This window comes from Rhinatrema bivittatum, chromosome 6 (assembly GCF_901001135.1).
Source record: "Rhinatrema bivittatum chromosome 6, aRhiBiv1.1, whole genome shotgun sequence".
Classification (NCBI taxonomy): Eukaryota; Metazoa; Chordata; class Amphibia; order Gymnophiona; family Rhinatrematidae; genus Rhinatrema; species Rhinatrema bivittatum.
Genome location: NC_042620.1, coordinates 115966425 through 115985961, shown reverse-complemented (window position 1 = coordinate 115985961; position 19537 = coordinate 115966425). Strand labels below are relative to the sequence as shown.

At 43.9% G+C, this 19537-nt stretch overlaps 1 protein-coding gene across 1 annotated transcript in view; it reads left to right on the top strand.

Moving 5' to 3' along the window:
• Nucleotides 1–19537, top strand: part of CHN1 (chimerin 1) — a 322397-nt gene that overhangs the window by 287786 nt on the left and 15074 nt on the right. The gene's annotated exons all lie outside the window — the stretch shown is intronic.

The window sequence follows — 19537 nt, the reverse complement described above, 5'->3', positions numbered from 1 at the left end:
AGATTATTTTGGTCAATTTGTGATTAGGTACAAGGATTTTACCTAATGAAATAATTGCAGTCTAAATATTTTTAAGGCTGACCACAAAATCTCTATTGCTGGCATCACTGGAACCTCCACTAATCTTAATTTATCTGCTATGTTCCTGACAACTCTAAAACAGATCTTTCCAGATTGTTGTATCTGAGGACCCTTGAGCTAAGGCGAAATTGTCTCTACCTGCAGGGAGGAGCCCTGCAGATTCTCACCATCAGTAGGCAAACTCAGGCGAAGCAGAGACTGGACAGAACCTTTATCTTTACCAGCCCACGTTCCCCTCGGGCTGAGCCTTTGGATGCTGGGGCTGGCAGGACTTAGGCAAGGGTCTCTGCTGATGACTGGAGACACGGGCCGAAGCCAGGTGAAGGTCGTACACAAGCGACGAGTAGAAATGGAGTCTGGGCCAAGGGTCAGAGGCAGGCAGCGGTCAGGCATATTCAGAGTTCAGGCATGGGACAAAGGCAGGTGGCGATCAGGCATATGCGGGGTCCAGGCAAAGGTCAACCCAGGTATCTGTCCAGCTAGGGCAAGGTAGACAGGTAAGGCAGGAGCAGTTCAGGCAGAGATGAAGACTGGGACAGGCTTGGGAAGTACAACACATACTACGCTCAGTAACTGGACCTGTTACTGAGGCAAGTTGCTTCTGGAGAGCTGCCCTTATATAGGGCAGTGCTGATGATATCATCTCCAGGGGCCGCAGGGACTTTCCCACCGCGGTCCCTTTAAATGCTGGGAGGTGATGCACATGCTTCAGGAGCAGCACGGCGCATTGCAGTTGGAGGCATCCTGCTGCGTGGTTAACTGGTGATGTTTTGCCACATCGGGGAGCAGCGCAACCAGCCCGGATACAGAGGTGAGGGCAGCAGTTCATGGGATTAGCCTACGGACCGCTGAATGCAACACAGGTATTACTATAAATGAAGAAAAGTATCTTGTACAATGGTTTAATATTAAAACCAAACCAGATGTATTGCTTTGTAGTCTTCTATCAATAGAATACATTACTATTTTAAAGATGAATTTTCAAAAGTTGCACACAGAAAAATCAGCATATATGTATGTACATAGCATATACTCGTGTATATGCTATTTTAGAAAGCTACAACATATACGCATAAATAAGAGTGTGAGTAAATCCAAGAGTGTAATTTATTTACACCTGTTCTTTATCTGGAGTAGGTGATCGTAAACATCTTAAAAGAGAAATACAGACTAGGTGAGGAGTCTGGGTGAAATGGGGGAGGGGAGTTGAGGTTGAAGAACCAAAAGGGTCTTAGAAAATTTCCCCTAAAATCCAACTTTCGGGGTGGGGGGGTAAATGCATGTAAATTATGCAGGTAAAATCTCACTTCTAATTTTAGAAGCAAAAATACATGGGTATAGTAGTTCTGCAAAACTAATCCGGATAAGTTCTGACTTAGGCACGTAAGTCTTAAAAGTGCTACTTATCCAGCTAAATAAGATAGATGGATAGGTCTCCAACAGAGCTACTTATCTGGATAAGCAGCACTTTTCAGACTTATCCAGCTATCTGACTTAGCCAGATAAGTAACGCTTTTAAGACTTATCTGGCTAAATAGCTGCAAAGCTGCTACTTAGTCGGTACTTATCTGGATAAGTGCAATATGTATTCGCATGTTTTGTTTTTTTTACGTACGTTCGCAGGTTGCTGGGTACATTTGCACATATTTTATAACCCATGCATATCATATATGGGCAGATTATAAAATACAGGAGTAGATTTCCATGCACCCATATACATGCCTCAGAGGATTGGCTCTCTGGACTTCTGGGCTGGAGCGGTGTGGCTCTGTTGTGACTTAGCCTCTGGGTGCCCCCAACGGGTATTCTGGAGAAATAGTTGTTAGTAAAGTAGCGTTAGCTTCCAGCTCCATGCAAAAAAAAACTTCCCAACAGTATTAATGTTCACTATAAGCCTGGGGCCACGGCCTATCCTTTTCAGGTGTATGTAGGAGCACGTCCAAAAAAAATACAGAGGGCAAACTGGTGCTTGAACCCCTTTTTGATGCCCCAAAAAGAACCTCTGGTCCAACTCGATCGCCTAAGGTTCTGTATCCCCCACTGGTGCACCCAGTTACAGAGGAAAAAATAGCAACTGTTCAGTTAGTGACCAGGGAAGCTGGGGCAAACCCTGGATACCCTCCCCGACCCCAGTCTCTAAAAAAAAGAAAAAACTAAATGAAGCTAGGTTTCTACCCACCTGTGAGCGATTCCAAAAGAAAGGTTAATAAAGCTGCCTCTCCTTTAGCTGGGAGGCTTCCCCTGCCTTTGCCTCTAGAATCTGAACATAACAAAAAAAAAGCACAGGGTAAACTGGCAAACTCCAGTAATTGCTACGTTTTTCAGTCTTTAAAAAAAAACCTCAGGTAATCATTAGCAAACCCAGGTACCCGCTGTCCCTTTCAGCCTCTGTATGTAACACAAATAGAACCCCCAAACAAAAAAGCTCAGCTAGAGGCTGACTCACAGCGTTGGGAAATTGCCAGTTTTGGTTTGTTTTTTTAAACATCCAAGGACTGTACTGTATCCAACTTCTCCTAGCAGAGAAATGTATTAACAAGTCGCTTTTGCACACATGTCCTCTCCTGCAGCAGTATAATGCTGCTGGGGATTTCAGCCTCCCTCTCCACGCACTGAAATCCACTTTGGATGCAGTCCTCAGCTAACTGGGTTGGTTTGTTTTTTTACATACAAAAGATCTTTGTCCTAATCCACCAACCGGGGCCTACCTCCTCTGGAGTTATTCTGATGTATCCATAAACTCAGGATTGTCTTGGGACTCCTCTCGTTCTTCAGTCTCCATGGGTTCTGGAGCCTGGAGCTCTGGTGCTTCCCTTCCCGAAAAGGGTTCTTCTGGTGTTTGAGAAGAAGTCCCACCCCCTTTGTGCAGCACATCCTCCCAGTCTAGATCCTATCTTTGCCTCACAAGTGGTTCCTTAGGGGGCCCGCCTCCCTGGGTTTCTCCTCCCCCGACTTGCCTGCAGCTTGCCCTTGCCCGAGGAACCCCGTGAACTGTAGTTTTGGGGTGTTTTCTTTTAATCTGGGCATTCTGCACCTTGTCCTGGCTCTAAGAACATTCCCAGATGTTTGTGGGTTCTGAGTAGGGACAGAGGGAACCTCCTCTTCTTCACTACACATGCGTATATGAGCATGCATGCAGCTGTTTTCAAGTTTCCTGTTTTGTGCAAAAGTGTCTAGATATTCTTATATTCACATGTAATATACACATGAGAAAACTTAAAATGCATCATTACTAGGGATGGGTCAACTGTAGGATCAGGAGAATCGCAATCAAAACAGGCAACACTTCATCTTAAATTAAATGCACTTATCTGGTTCCCTTATTCAGGAAGCTTTACAGCATACTAGTCTGCAATGTCAGCAGACATTATGTAGAAAAATGAGCACTAGGCAAAAATGATTAACTGAATTAGCAAAAAGCACAACCATCTCAGGTGCAGACAACCGCCTCCTCTCGCCTACCCATGAGTGATCATTCACCCCCTGTCCCCCTCCCCCATCCCAAACTGCTCCTATTGCATTTGAAAGAGATAACTCTGTCATACCAACATTCGCAAAGAAGATCTTTATTGGATGGATATGGCCGTAGCACAGGTCATTGAACACAACTCAAATGCATAGAACAATTAAATTACTAAACATTATTTATTAATTACTAACATATTCTCAATCCCCAGGGTGACCACACCATCGCCTGCTAAATTTCAATTCGCCAAATGCGCTATAGAATCATGATACAGCAATGTAGCACCGATGGGCGTGCAGGGCCGTCAAAGCCTCACTCCAATTTACTAAATGCTCTATAGTATCATGCTACAGCAAAGTAGTGATGTTGGGAGACACAGGGCCATCCAAGCCTCACCCCTCATGTTATCCTATAATTTGATTCTTGATCACTGATGAAGTTCTCTGCAGTACAATGAGGCCCTGGTCTGTAAAAAAGCAGGGTTCTTTCATTAAAACATGCCAACCAAATTTAGGGTGGTGCACAGGCCATTCCTGGCCATCAAATGACAGGCAACTCGTCTCGCTCTCACCCACCAATGCAAGGTAGAAGCAGCATACCACATTACTTGGTCTTCTCTACCTTGCCAGCTTTCAAACATTGCACAGGCCATGCACCCCAGAACGTGGTCTTCCCCGCCACAAGTCCAACGGTAGTGACAACTCACCCCACCAACCTAGGTGTGGCCATATCATACATCCATAATGTTGCTTAAAGCTTCAATGTCCAATGAGGTTCATGGTCAACAACTTGGGAAACACCATAGAAGAGGGTATAGCGCTATAAAGGTTCATGGATCCAATTTTAAAGGATTCAATAAATCAAACTTGAGATCATCACATTCTTCATTTATTAAGTGATATTTTTGTGGAGAGGTCTTTAGGTCCCCCGACACGGACCGTGTTTCGCCAAGGGGCTGCGTCGGGAGGGACAAAACCCAATGGTAGAGCGGTGGAATGTGTGACTTGAGATGTGAATGTGAAGCGTCAGAATTCAATGTTGAGCCCTACGGAGGAGGTCCAGAACAACTTGCAAATAGGCAACGTGGCTTTAAGAACGGGTTTCAACCGAAATGTTCAAATTTTAACCAGCAACTGGAAATTTGCAGTTAGGCAATGTGGCTTTAGGAACAGATTTCAACCAGAACGTTCAAATTTTAGCCGATTCAACAGAAAAGTATGCGATTGTCATTCAGGAATAGTTACATCTATTGCCATACTACTGCAGAGATAACACAGCCACTCTGAAACCACCAGAGGATAATTGCAGGTTGACCTCAAGATATGCTATTGCCTCCATTCAGGAATGCTGTAATATGGGGTATAATACTGTATATTGCCACATGCCTGTCCAGGCCCCCCTCCCAAAATCCAGGGGGTGAATTACAAGGGATGTGCTGCATGCGAAGGGGAATATGGTATCCCTGAATTGCCTGACCCATAAGAGATCCAGCAAGCACATTTCTACCAACGTAACTGAATAGCACATGTCACTAAGGGTCTGAAGGGAACTCGTGCAGTCATACATGTGCTATGGAGACTGTGAAGAAAACAGATACATTGATGGGTCCATCTTTGAGTGCAAAGTTGCCAGAGCCACAGGGGACAAGCTGTGTACAATATCCTTGGCAGAGAACCTGAATTGCATGATGGGAAGCCAGGTTCTGTGAAGAGGATGCCATAGCCCATCTGAGATGCAAAATAGAGCTCTTGTAAAGAAAAGCAATGAGAACATAGACTAAATGGTTAAGGAGGGGGAAATGTCCACACAATTGTGTGATTCACAAGACTGTCTGCCAATTTGCATAGTGCTGGGTCTGAAGACCTTGCAGTAAGAAAATAATACTAGCTATTATGTAAGAAAATAATACCAGCTATTAAATAGAGAGCAAGGGTGGAAGAGCCATGGAATCTCACAGAGAGTTGACAGTCACATCATTGAACTCACTTTTTGGTGACCTCTGAAGCTTTCCTGCATATACTATGGACTAGAACAGGGGTCCTTACACTTCGCATTTACATTCACCTGCCAGAATGAGGAGATTAACCTCAATACAGCACCAGTGTTCCACAAGCTAGGATGACTCCTAGATGCAGAACTACATGTCTCCCAAACAAGGTAAACAGCTTGTGGAAGAGAGATTGACGTGGAAAAAACTACTACCACTAGAGGCTGTCAAGAGAATACCTATAATGATGTAATATATATATATATATATATATATATATATATATATATATATATATATATATATAAATTCATTTGACCAGGTAAAATTGCTATCAGCAAACAAAACCTAACCTCATCTGTAGGAATACATGGAGGCACAACAGTATACAGAAATCTTTTTCTACAATAGGGTAGACTCTGTAGCCAGGCTATTCATCTAGAACTGCAAACAGGAATTGGAAGGACATCTGAAGACCAAAAGCCCCACGTGCAATAAATAACTTACAGACCCAAAGCTGACCACAAATTTTATAATATTGCCAATATATGACTGGACATACGTGTGCTGTCTAAAGACCCAAGAAACATCAAGTGACTGGCTCCTACATGCCATGAAATATTGGAGCGGTATGGCATGTCTTATGTTGGTCTGTGAGGAAGAAAATAGGGATCAACACAGGAATGAGTATCTGCCACAAATGGGGCAAGCAACACAATAACTTCATGAAAATATTGAAGCTATATTAGACAACATGGATAGGGGGTCTAGCAGCAGATGGTGATGCATTTGCAGCATTACTTTGTCACTTCACCAGGTTGCACTAAAATATAAATGAGTGACAGAGGTGTTTTAAACTGTATAACAGAAGTATTCTAAGGTTCAATAAGTAAATAATAAAATAAGCTTGTTGTTGGAAAATTGGGTAAGTGTGTGATTAATATGAGGGGTGGGATGGTTTTTGTGATGAATATCTTTGTGCTTGAATATAAATGAGTGACAGAGTGGTTTTATGTTGTATAACAACAGTATTTTAAGATTTAATAAGTGAAGAATATAATAATTTTGTTATTGGAAAATGTATATTGAAGATGCAGACTGTGTCCTGTTATGGGAAGTGGATGATTTGCACTAAAATATGACCTGCACCGACATTAATGCCAGGAAAGCATAGCTAACCATATTTGCAAAATTGCCTACCGGTATAATTACTGAAAGAAAGTGCCAATGACGACCAGGTAGCATCGCCACCACTTGATCTATTGAATGTCACTGTGGCGAACTGAGACTCTGGATGTGGAAAAGTCCAGTCTGGCAGCTGCCGGTTATTGCTCCTGGGAGACAAAGCTGACCTGGCAAATAGGACTGCATTCAGCGACAAGGGAAAGGATGTCCTTTCAGAGCTATTGCTGGGACTGTAACCAATACTCAAATAAAAGGTGAGCAAAGTACAATTTCCGAGCAAATCACAACCTGTCTGCAACCCACCTGACAAGCCCTAGCATCACTGACCTTCTCCACTACAATACCAGCCCAGTTCAAATATGTAAAGCATGGAACGGAGGGCATAAATAGTTGCCGAAATCACTCCTAATGTCAGGCAAGTCCTGTCAAGGAAAAGAGAAGAGATGACATTGAGAAAATGCTTTTATACAAGCGATGGCGGTGGGGCCCTTGGTACTACCCAACCCATATGTTCGACTGAGCAAACTGAGACAATTTCCAAAGCACTGCTCAAGAAACTGTAAGTGCTCCTACACGAGCCATTTAATTCCCCTGGATGCACCCAGCTGAGGTGGTAACTCCAATAGAGATACACATCGAACCTGCATGTACGACTCCAAGTAAGCCGCAAAAGTAGAGACCTGGCCCAATTGTGGCACCCTGCTGGAGCTGGTAAAGCCCTTTAATAAGGATGGCAGCCTGATGTATGCATGCCTTTCACTACAATGCCGTCCATCCTTTTCTTGCACATGCCCTATATACTCGAATTCATTCAAGGGGGCCTGATTCAGAAGAATTGCCACGGATGCTGTGATATGTTTGTACACATATTATAAAGACTTAGAGGGAGTATAAATAAGGACATTGGGTAGCAGGATGGACCGCCAACAGCCCTCAGCTTGGTTCCTGCAATATTGTAGCAAAAGCAAAGTTCAAAACAAAGTGTATTCAAGCAGCATTGTCTGAATTATCAAGAAGACTGCTCACCCCAAAAATGTTGCTAGCAATAACTTTGTTATGGGTTTCACAGTTTGGTTTTGAATGTAAATATTACTACTCTTAAGATAATGCTTAGGGATAACTGGCTTATAGCGGCAATTACTACCATAAGAAACTTGATGGGCAGACTAGATGGATCATTTGATCTTTTTCTGCTGTCATTACTATGTTAGTGTCTGAGAGTATGGGAGAAGAAAAGTCCCCAGCTCTGTAAATAGAATTGATCTGAAAAATAACAATGGAAACCCTCCCAGTTGGTCTCACTGCCCCCAAAATATGGCTAGGCTTGCAGCCAGCCAAGACCCAGGCTCAAATGTACACATGTTGAGCGCATTCCCTTGCAAACTAAAAAATAGCATGAATGGGACCTGACTACAATCAGGAACAAGACCAATTCCTGCTGCATACAAACACAGAGGTTGATGCAGTGCAGGCAGCTAGGTCTGAAATATACGTAAACTGCTGCATGTAGCTGAGAGAGCTCCACCATTACTGCTCATCCCTTAGTGAGCCACGCCTCATGCCCAGCACATGCCATCCCCTCCAACTCAGCCTGGTGATAAGACAGGATAGGCGAACTCACAAGGGAGGCCCAAAAGGAAGAATACAAGAAAAGTGCTGAGTGTAGTGTATGTGCTACCTAAAGTAAGGTCTAGCTATCCGCCCCAGATGCACCCAATAAATTACCATCCTCTAGTAATCAAGATATAGCTAAGAAGAAGAAGGCAGCTACTATTATACATATTCAGAGACAAAGGGGCTCCTTTCTACCTAATACTACTGCTGGTGTCCTTATTGGTGGGGCACAAGGAGGCACACTGGTAGCACACTCAATTACCAAGACCGTCGCTCTGAGCCCGCACTGCCCTCTCCACATTCCCCTCCCTGGGTGGGGAGGGCAAAGGTCCCAGCTACTACCAAGGAGCCTTTAATCTAAAGGTCGGGCAGTGGTGATATTATCGAGGCACACTCACTTATATAGTGAAGGCACGCTACGTGTCTCTGCACAGTGGTTGAAAAAACACCATCCCGGAGGGCAGGCCTGCGATGAACCACATAGCTGCCAGACTAATCTCCTGGGCTCTGCTGTATCCACCCATAGTTGAGCAGCTTTTTAAAATATATCCTCCCAGCTTTAAATTACTAGGTGCTCGAGCAACTACCTGCACCAGCAGGGACCTACGTTGACTTACTCTGTCCTACTCATAACCTGTTTAGGGGCCTCCAATGAGATTAGGAGGCTTGCAGCCCTGAAGGAGGCCGCTGGCTTCAAAAACAGATGTAGAACAAATCACCAGTACCGTGCACTGACATATAAGGAGAAAGTATCCCTCCTTTCCTCTCAGGCCGCACCAATGGGCCATTACCCTGCTGCAGCCGAAGGGATAACTGTCCACCATCTCTGCCTTGCAGCTGATGTGCACTCCAACCAACAATTGAAACTGGATAAGAGAAGGCCTCTGTTGGCTCTCTCCCACGTGTAGGCCGGGCTCCTACCGAAAACTCCTTGAAGCATCATATGACTATAGCCAATGGAGTCAGACACAGTGCACTGCCATGACTCATGACGGTGCCGGAACTGATCTCAAATTTACTGCATTAGCCCAAGCACCCACACCCCAGAATAAAAAGGGGCCCGCAACTGCAAACCAAAGGAGCACCATTCCCTGCACAGCCCCCGACACCGAGAATCTTCACTCTACCCGCATGCCTGTGCAGGTGTTCTGTCTGCTGCTGCCTTGAAATGCAGCCTCCACCATGCAAGCAGCTCCGCGGCCTTCACAAGGGGGAGAGGTGGAGAGCAAGGGCAGCTGCTCCACTGCACCACGCAGTCGTTAAGACCTATCACACCGCCGGCACAACTCACTGCGTTCCTCTCTCCTGCCCCGCCAGTTCAAGGGCCCGCACAACATTCTCTGATGTCATCTACCTCCAGACCAACTCCTGGAAGGGGAGCTACCTAACAGCAACTCGGTCTGGTACCCTTTGTGCCTCAGTCCCCAGAACTCGCAGATCAGCCTTATCATGGCCCACTGACTAGGGAATGCAGGCACAGCACATGTAGGCACAAAAACTACCGCTAGCCGATGATCCCCTTTGCAGGCCCACCCACTCCCATCATCATGCGGCTGAAATAGCCAAACAAGAGATGCTCCACCAAAACATCCTTTTTTTTTTTTTTTTTTTAAATTATGTCCACTTTCCAAGCCACTTCCCACCCCACACCACAGATGGGCAGAGAAGGATAATGGGGAAGGTCCTTACCTGCCAATCTGGGCTTCAAAACTGATGCACAGTCTTGCCCCGAACCGCCGCTGGATGCCTCCCATTGGAGAGAAAATCAGCCAGATGAGCGGCAACAACGAAGGGAGGACCTCAGCAAGGAAACCCCAACAAGGGAGAGAGGCCCATGCATAGGAAAGGTAAGGCCAAAACTGCCGAAAGAAGAGGTTGGTGGACAGGCTGCCCTTCCTTAAATCATGCTTGCCAGCCCCCCTCCCCATGCTCTGCCCCTCCCTCACTAGCTCCAGAAGCAGAGCACCTCGCTGGTTGTGGCCTCCCCCCCTTAGCAGAAACTACTAATAGGTCTGAAATTTCATTTTTTAATTCCTTCAGAACTCTGGGGTGTATACCATCCGGTCCAGGTGATTTACTACTCTTCAGTTTGTCAATCATAAGAACATAAGAACATAAGAAAATGCCATACTGGGTCAGACCATCAAGCCCAGCATCCTGTTTCCAACAGTGGCCAATCCAGGCCATAAGAACCTGGCAAGTACCCAAAAACTAAGTCTATTCCATCTTCTAGGTTCACCGTGATTTGGTTCAGTCCATCTAAATCATTACCCATGAAAACCTTCTCCAGTACGGGTACCTCCCCAACATCCTCTTTAGTAAACACTGAAGCAAAGAAATCATTTAATCTTTCCACTATGGCCTTATGTTCTCTAAGTGCCCCTTTAACCCCTCGATCATCTAACGGTTCAACGGACTCCCTCACAGGCTTTCTGTTTCGGATATATTTTAAAAAGTTTTTACTGTGAGTTTTTGCCTCTACGGCCAACTTCTTTTCAAATTCTCTCTTAGCTTGTCTTATCAATGTCTTACATTTAACTTGCCAATGCTTATGCATTATCCTATTTTCTTCTGTTGGATCCTTCTTCCAATTTTTGAATGAAGATCTTTTGGCTAAAATAGCTTCTTTCACCTCCCCTTCTAACCATGCTGGTAATCGTTTTGCTTTCTTTCCACCTTTCTTAATGTGTGGAATACATCTGAACTGTGCTTCTAGGATGGTATTTTTTAACAATGACCACGCCTCTTGCACACTTTTTACTTTTGTAGCTACTCCTTTCAGTTTTTTTCTAACTATTTTTCTCATATTATCAAAGTTTCTCTTTTGAAAGTTTAGCACGAGAGCTGTGGATTTGCTTACTGTCCCCCTTCCAGTCATTAATTCAAATTTGATCATATTATGATCACTATTGCCAAGCAGCCCCACCACCATTACCTCTCTCACCAAATCCTGTGCTCCACTGAGAATTAGATCTAAACTTGCTCCCTCTCTCATCGGTTCCTAAACCAATTGCTCCATAAAGCTTTCATTTATTCCATCCAGGAACTGTATCTCTCTAGCGTGTCCTGATGCAGCAGGCATTAAATGTAAAGGTGAGAGAATATGTTACATAGCCTAGGGAAGAACAGCATTTCAAAATGTGAGGTGAAAGGAGAGCAAAGTTGAATATAATAACCATTGGCAGTCAGCAAAAGGGAGCAGCGTGTAATCAAAGGGCTTAATGCTGACAGAGGACATGCAATAGGTGGAAAAAAAGATAATGTTTTCAGTGAGAACATGTAGTCAGGAGGTTACAGAGGAGAAGCAGGAAGACAAAGAAGAGGAAAGAAAAGAAGAAAGGAACGAGAAGGTGAAAGAGATTTTTGTATCATCAGCTAAACATTGATGCAGCATATATGTAAAAACAAGGACCAAGATCATGAAGATAGATGGAGAACAGCAGAGACCCCAAGACAGAACCCAGCTGTTAAATGCAAGGGATTAGATGTGAAGGGATTAGTGAATGCCGCAGAGAAGTGCTGATTCCACTCCAGCACTGGCCCCTCAGAATGCCTCTCCTCAGTGTGCTCAAAATTATGGATAAAACCAGGGTATGCACTGATCTTTACATACACTAAGCCCGGGCCATTTACATGCATAAAACTTGGTTTTTGTGTGTAGAAATGGATTTGAAAATTACCCAGAGAAGGTGTGAGAAAGGATAGTATTGAAAGGTCAAAGGATCTAAGAATGGCTTAGAAGGTTGAGGAGAACATTGAAGGTTGAGAAGAACATGCCAAAGAAAAATAAGAAGTTATATATAATGAAGATAGAGGGGAAAAGTAAATAAAGTTTAGAGAGAAGGACAGGTCATTGCAGGAAATCATTGGTACAGAGGCTAGAATAAATCACTAAGCATATCCTTCATGACTGGCAAAGAAAATGCTTTAGTAAGGATTTCAAAGTAGCCTGTTTTTAGAGTAGAAAATGAAGAAGCATCAGTTGGACATGAAGAAATCAAAGAATTGATGTTGTCAATTTTCTTAAGGGGAAAGTGATGAAAGGAAGTGGGAGAAAGAGCAGATAAAATTGGGAAGAAGAGGAAGGAATGAGTTAGCAAGGTAGCAAAGATTAGTGATGGGGGTGAGGTAAGACAGAAGTGAAAATTAAGCATATGGACATGCAGAAGGGAAGGCAGAGTAGAGTTCTTTGATGGTGGAGAGATTAAACGGCTGACAATTTTTCCAACTTGAGTCAGCCTCTCAAAGCTGGTGGCGAGTGTAAACTGAGGGAGACAGCCAGGGCTGGGAATGAGAGAATTACAGAGGAAGTGGAAGAGTTATAGAACCCTAACAGATAAGCAGCGGTTTCTGTTTTGTAATCAAGGGATATAGGATTGGAGAGAAGTAGAAACTTTGTCATTTCTAGGGGCAGGATATCTTGGATCCAAATGTGCAATCTGATTGTAATAATAATAATCTCATTTTAGTAATCTGGCAAAACCAAGTCACGATCCATGATTGAAATTTAGCAATATGAGAAAATCAATCAATCAGTTATTTTTTCCCTTCTTTTTTATCAGATCACTAAAATTCAATTATGTATTTGTGATCCAAAAATACCCTTTCCTAAAGATACCTAGATAAGGCACCGCCTCTTTGGATCTGAAAGGAAAGGAGCATGTTGGTGAGGCATAAAATACTAACAGATTACAGTAAGTAGAGAGGCTGAAGTAATAAAGTGTGCTCGGCAGAATGCACGGTTTAACCCGCTGTTGTGCATACATTTTTTGTATGCAAACTTTATTGTCGATGCAGCAAGGAGTTTTGTGCACAAAATATGTGCACACAACAATGTACATACAGGCTAGTTCCTTCTCATGTAAATCCTGTGTTAATGATTGCATTAGCTAATGCCCCCCACTGCAGAGAGGTCTGCTGGCTTAACTCATGTTCTGTTAATGCTGGAAATTTTACTCCCGGAGTAATGTTTCTGGGGATAGGGTTAGTGTAGGGAACTACACTCTCTATTTATGCACACAAAAGGTGATTGTATGCATAAATCTTCCCTTCCTGTTCTCTCCATTAACATTTTTTTAAATGCCCCTGCAGGGCTACTCTCTCCTTTTGTTCCTACCTCCAAATAGTTTCTGCATCTCCTTCCCTCCTACCCTAAAAACAATGCCAAGAGCTTCCTCCCAAAAAGAGCAGTGACATCAGGGAGGGGAGGGGGAATCTTCCTCTTTCAGAGGAAACTGCTGCAATACTTAAGGAGGAGAGAAGACACAGCCCATCAAGATCATCAGTCATCTCCTCCCTAGCAGTCACTTTCACGTAGACTGTGCTCTCCCATCTCCTGCCTCATGATTTATGTGCACAAAAGAAGCACAAATCATGTTTTGTGCACATAAATCATGAATTAAAATGTTAGGATGAGTGCAATTTTAATTCAGATTTGTGGGCACATTTTTGTTTGGGCACTTTTTAAATTCCCGATGCATTAGCATACCATTTACTTACTGCATCAAAAGTTACATTTTTCTTGAGTGTGTGCATTAAGAAATTGTGTGCTAAATTTCAGCTTATTACATCAGCCCCAGAAGGTGCAAGATTAGAGAAGGATGTCACCGACTATGATTAGAATATGGATTAGAATATGGATCAGATCTAGCGCATCTTTTGCCTGAAGATTTAATTTCCTGTCACTTCCGGGTGGGAAAAAAAATACCTTCATCAGAAAATAATTCTGTAAGCAAAATCTTTATCCCAGTTCTTGTACAAGATTTTGCTTGGGCATTTTTTTTTTTTTTTTGTAGATTTTTCTCCCTTCTGAAGTTTCAGGAAACTGAAAACCTTGGGAAAAAATACATTATTGCAAAACTGGGTAAACAAACCCCCTTGTAGGCTTTTTATCTTAATTTAATTCGACTGTCTATGTTGGTTCAGAGACAAGAGTGGAGGGAACAGAAGGGATTATATTCATGCAGGCTGATGCAGTATAGTGCACGCAGTCGACCGCACGGCTTTACACGCGCTTGGACATGTGCTTTGGATGTGTGTCCAAAACCCCTTATGCAATAAGAGGATTAGGACGTCTAAAATGCAAGTCCAAACTAGCACATAGCTAATAGCGCTCATCACATGTAAATTCATGTTGATGAGGCTATTAGCTATTACCCACTTATGCAAAAAAAAAAAAAAATGTGCGCCGACATGCACATAATTACTCTAAAAAATTAATGCCTGCCCCAGAACAGGCATTAATTCTTGAGGAGCCCCTAAATTTAACAGAAAAGCAAAAAAGAAAAAATGTCGCCGGAGATCAGGTCAGGAAAATGGACCTCAGTTAACAAGTGTCCATTTCCCTAACCCATGGCTGTGCACAGGTTAGGAAAATGTATATTCGTAAAATTTCATCTGCTCTTTCTCCCACTTCCTTTCATCACTTTTCCCTTAAGAAAGGATTGCCAAAGAGGTAAAGAGAGGTGACAAAACATTTTTCAGATACATCAGTGAAAGGAGAAAAGTTCAAAGTGGTATAGTGAAAATAAAAGGTGAAAAGGATCAATGTGTGGAGAGAGACGAAGAAATGGCAGAAATATTAAACGAATACTTCAGTTCTGTGTTCACTAAAGAAGACCCTGGAGAAGGACCGTCGCTAGTAAACAAGAAACTAGAGGGGAATGGAGTAGATGTAACTCCATTTACAGTTGAGAATGTATGGGAAGAGCTGGGGAAACTGAAAGTGGACAAAGCCATGGGGCCTGATGAAGTTCATCCCAGGATACTGAGGGAGCTCAGAGATGTGCTGGCGGGTCCACTATGTGACCTGTTCAATAGATCCCTAGAAACAGGAGTAGTGCCGAGTGATTGGAGAAGAGTGGTGGTGATCCCGCTTCACAAGAGTGGAAACAGAGAAGAGGCTGGTAACTACATACTGGTTAGCCTCACCTGGACCAGAGGCAGCATGGATTCACCAGGGGATGATCCTGTCAGACAAATCTGATTGCCTTTTTTCACTGGGTAACCAAGGAATTGGATCGAGGAAGAGCTCTCGATGTCATCTACTTGGACTTCAGCAAAGCTTTTGATACAGTTCTGCACAGGAGACTGGTGAATAAAATGAGAAGCTTGAAGAAAAGATGATTTATATTCAGACAACTACCAACAAGGTCTGAATTACATAGTCTGGGTAAAATAAATAAGCATGGATGTAGCTTGCTTGTTACGGCAGTTACTACCCTGAATCAAGCCTGATACTTCACTTAGAATACATATCCAGCGCAGCTCACTGCTTCAACTGCAGGGGGTATGAAGAAAAGAGGATTTGTATTCAAACAACCAACACGGACTGAGTTGCACAGGCTGGGTAAACAAGCATGGGAGTAGCTTGCTTATTACGGCAGTTACTACCCCAAACCAATTAGCTAGATACTTCACTTAGATGCAGCTCCAGCACTGCTATCTACGATGGCGGGGGTGGAAGGGAAATAGAACCAAAAAAGTTATTAAAGGGACAAGAGTAACAGAAAAGTATGAAAAAAAAAATAAGTGTGAAAGCTTGCTGGGCAGACTGGATGGACCGCTTGGTCTTCTTCTGCCGTCATTTCTATGTTTCTATGTTTTCTTAACCTGCACTGACAGCCACCTCTGCTGGATGCCCGATGCGGAGGAGGCGTTAGGGTCGCACAGTTTCCCCTAGCGCCTCATTTTTACGGGAGAGATGGATCAGCACACGTTAGGAGAGTGGACGATCAATCATGCGTGCGACCATTTTACATGCACAGATATTGCATCAGCCTGATGGAGTTTGAAAACAAGGAAGGTTGTTAAAGACGGAATCAGGGAGGTTCTGAGAGAGTAAAAGCAAGAGATTTGGGTCTTGTTGAGCTCATAGAAGATAAATTTATAGTAATTGAGACTTTTTAAAAAAGTAAATGTATGAATGATGATCAAAAAACAGAATCAAGAAAGCGATGAACATAGATAACAATACATAGATGATGGATGGCATAATTATGACTGTTAGAGTAGTGAGGCATAAAGAGTTCTGAATTAATGATAATATGAGGAGAATTGATCAAAAGCCAAAGTGAGAGGTCAGTTTTATGGGAGTCAGAGTTACAGTATTATGGTGGTTAAGAAATTATTTGTAAGAGTTTGGGACAAAGACAAGCGTTTATTTGCTCAAGGTTGTGAAATGCAGGATTATTCAATGAATCAAAAGAAAAATACAATTGAGTGCCATCAGCACAAAAATGGTAGTTTAGCTAAAAACAAAATGAGTTATCTAGTGAAGAGGTAAACAGAGATGAGTAATGAGCAAAGGATATGGTTTTTGGAGATTGTGAGTGAAAGAAAAGTCAAAGCAAAAAAAAAAAAAAAATAGGGAAAATTTGACCTAAGACAGGAAGGGAATCAGAGTCCCGAGCAGTCCACTAGAATGCAATGATCTTTTTTGTCAAAAGCAGCACTAAGATAAAGAAGAACGAGAAAGGGTGTATAAATCTCAACCAGTCCAAAGGAGGCAATCTTTAACGACTCACACAAAAGCTGTCTCAGTACTGCATCATTTATGGAAACCAGATTAAAAGTTGAAAGATAATCTGATTGGTGGAAGACAAACTCTTTATAATGCTCTCTCTGCATTTGCCTGACAACCCAGAAAGATCTATATTGATCTCAGAGCCATGCCAAGTGTGCAGTAAGTAGCTCAAAGGTCCAGCTCATCTTAAGGTTGCAGGAATCTGCAAATTCCTTCTACAATATTATTTTAATTTTTGTTATAAATAATCATGGGGAAAATATCTGTATATGAGAGCCAGCATATGAGAGAGATCTATAAAGATATTTAACATACTTTCTTAGCATTCAGACAGGTGAATCCAGAACCAGTGGGTTATGCACCTCTACCAGAAGATGGAGACAAAGCAAACTGACATCATGGTGTATATATATACCCCTGCAGTGACATCAGGCTGCCAGTATTCTCTGTCTCCAGCAGATAGTGGACATGCATCTCCCTACTGGGGAGTGCTTAAAAAAAAGAATTTTTCAAAGGACAAGAGAAGAATTATTTGCCACACTCTCCTGTGGTGATACCTTATGGTTCCTCCCTCATTTGAGAATTTCTGAGGTGATTTCTTTGGATCCTTCCCTCAGATGAGTGTCTTGGTCTGGTAGCTTGTGTTTCAGTTGCCATGGACTTAGCTGTAAAAATAAAAAGAGCTGAAAGGCAAGTAGGTGCAGGAGGCCGAGCATGGCAATGAAGATCCTTGCCCTCTCCCCCCGCAGCCGGAGACCAACCTTGAACTCAGCTGGGAGAAGGGGAGTTAAGTAGGGATTCGTCCTCCCCCGCTCTCCCTGCTTGGCACACTGATCCGACATCGTTCCCACTTTTGGGAGAGCTTAGGGGACGTGGTCAGCTTGGTGGATTGAGCAGCCCTTTTTGGGCTAGGCCTTACTCTCTGGCTTGACTTGTTCGCTGAGTGGTAGGCCACAGCGCCATTTTCATGCGTTTTTCTGTGCACAAGACTGCCTTCTTCAGTTCCGTCGATTCGTGCTTGTGCACCCGGCTCTGCATCCGCTTGTGCATCCAGGTTGTGTGCCTGTTTGGGCGCTTAGCTGGGTGCCTAGTTGGGCGACTGCTTGGGTGCCTAGTTAGGCGCATAGGAGCGCTTATCAGGGTGCTTAGTTGTGCACACACTCACTTGCACACACTTATTTGTGTGCACTATCTGAGTATCCTGGTCGGAGCTCAGTTTGTGTGCTTATCAAGGCACAGTGTTATGCTCCTAATTTTTGTATTCCTAAATTTTGGGTGCCTGTTAGGGCGTATTGACAGACTGATGGCGCCCATAGCAAAGAAACCTAAGTGCCTTGCGCTCTGTGTTGCTTGTCATATTCGGGCATCCCAGCCTGGCGTTCCCTCTAATTTGTGTCAGCACTGGAGGCTCAGGGAGAATTGCCTCCATCTGATTTTGCTAAGCCTGGGTCTTCCCACCCTGGTGCAGGAATGGAAAAAGAATCGCCAGAAGTGTCACCTGATTTTGGGACTCCACTAACTGGTTCGTCAGCAGGGGAGGGTAGTTCAGTGGATGCAGGTCTGATGCCCCCTGATTTTGGCATGGATCCCTCTGCCTTTTCCTGGGTAGAATTTGTTCAAGGACTTCTTCCGGCGCAGTCCCCAGCCCCAGCCAATCTTGACAGGTCAAGAACGCAGGCTGTGGATCCCCACATGCCTGGTGCTGCAGGTAAGCGTCGGAGTAAGCCTAGATCTGCTGCGGGATTCCCTGATAGGGACCCAGATGGCACAGACGATGAAGCCAATCCTTCCTCCTTGGAAGATGGCGAAATCCCTCTGGGATTGGAGGCATATAGAACTCTGTTGCATTTCTTTCATAGAGATGAGTTACCAGCTCTGATTCTTGTACACCCATACTTAGACGATTGGCTGATTTGGGCCAAGAGACTGGAAGAGAGCCTTTGGGTCCCACACAAGGTGATTTCCTTGTCGCAGGAGCTAGGTTGGGTGGTGAACCTGGCCAAAAGCAATATTCAGGCTTCACAGTCACTGGTGTATCTCGGTGTTCAGTTCAACATGAAGCAGGGCAGGGTGTTCCTGCTGGAGGGCCGCTTTCAGAAGTTGATGGCGCAGATGCGTGTATTGATGAACATGATACGTCCAACAGTGTAGTCTTATCTACAGGTACTCGGATTGATGGCAGCAACCCTGGATGTGTTGCCGTGGTCAAGGGCAAATATGTGTCCTCTTCAACATGCTCTGCTGTCTCATTGGAACCCACAGTCTTAGGACTATTCAATTCAGCTCCACCTGCTGATGGAGATCTGTATACACCTGCAGTGGTGGTTGCAAGTGGATCAACTAAGGAAGGGGGTTTCCCTAAGATCACCAGACTGGCTAGTACTCATGACAGATACAAGCCTCCAGGGTAGGGGAATTCACTGGCAGGAGCTGACAGCGCAAGGGTGCTAGAGTACAGAAGAGTCTCTCTGGAGCATCAATCGGCTAGAAGCCTGTGGCATCCAGCTGTCATGCTTGTGATTCGGCAACCAACTGCCAGGTCGAGCAGTCCAGATAATGTCGGACAATGCAAATACAGTGGCTTATATCATCGGCAGCGAGGAACCAAGAGCCAGCAAGTGTTGCAGAAAATAGCCCAGCTTAATGAATGGGTGGAAGTGCATCTTCAAGAAATCTCAGC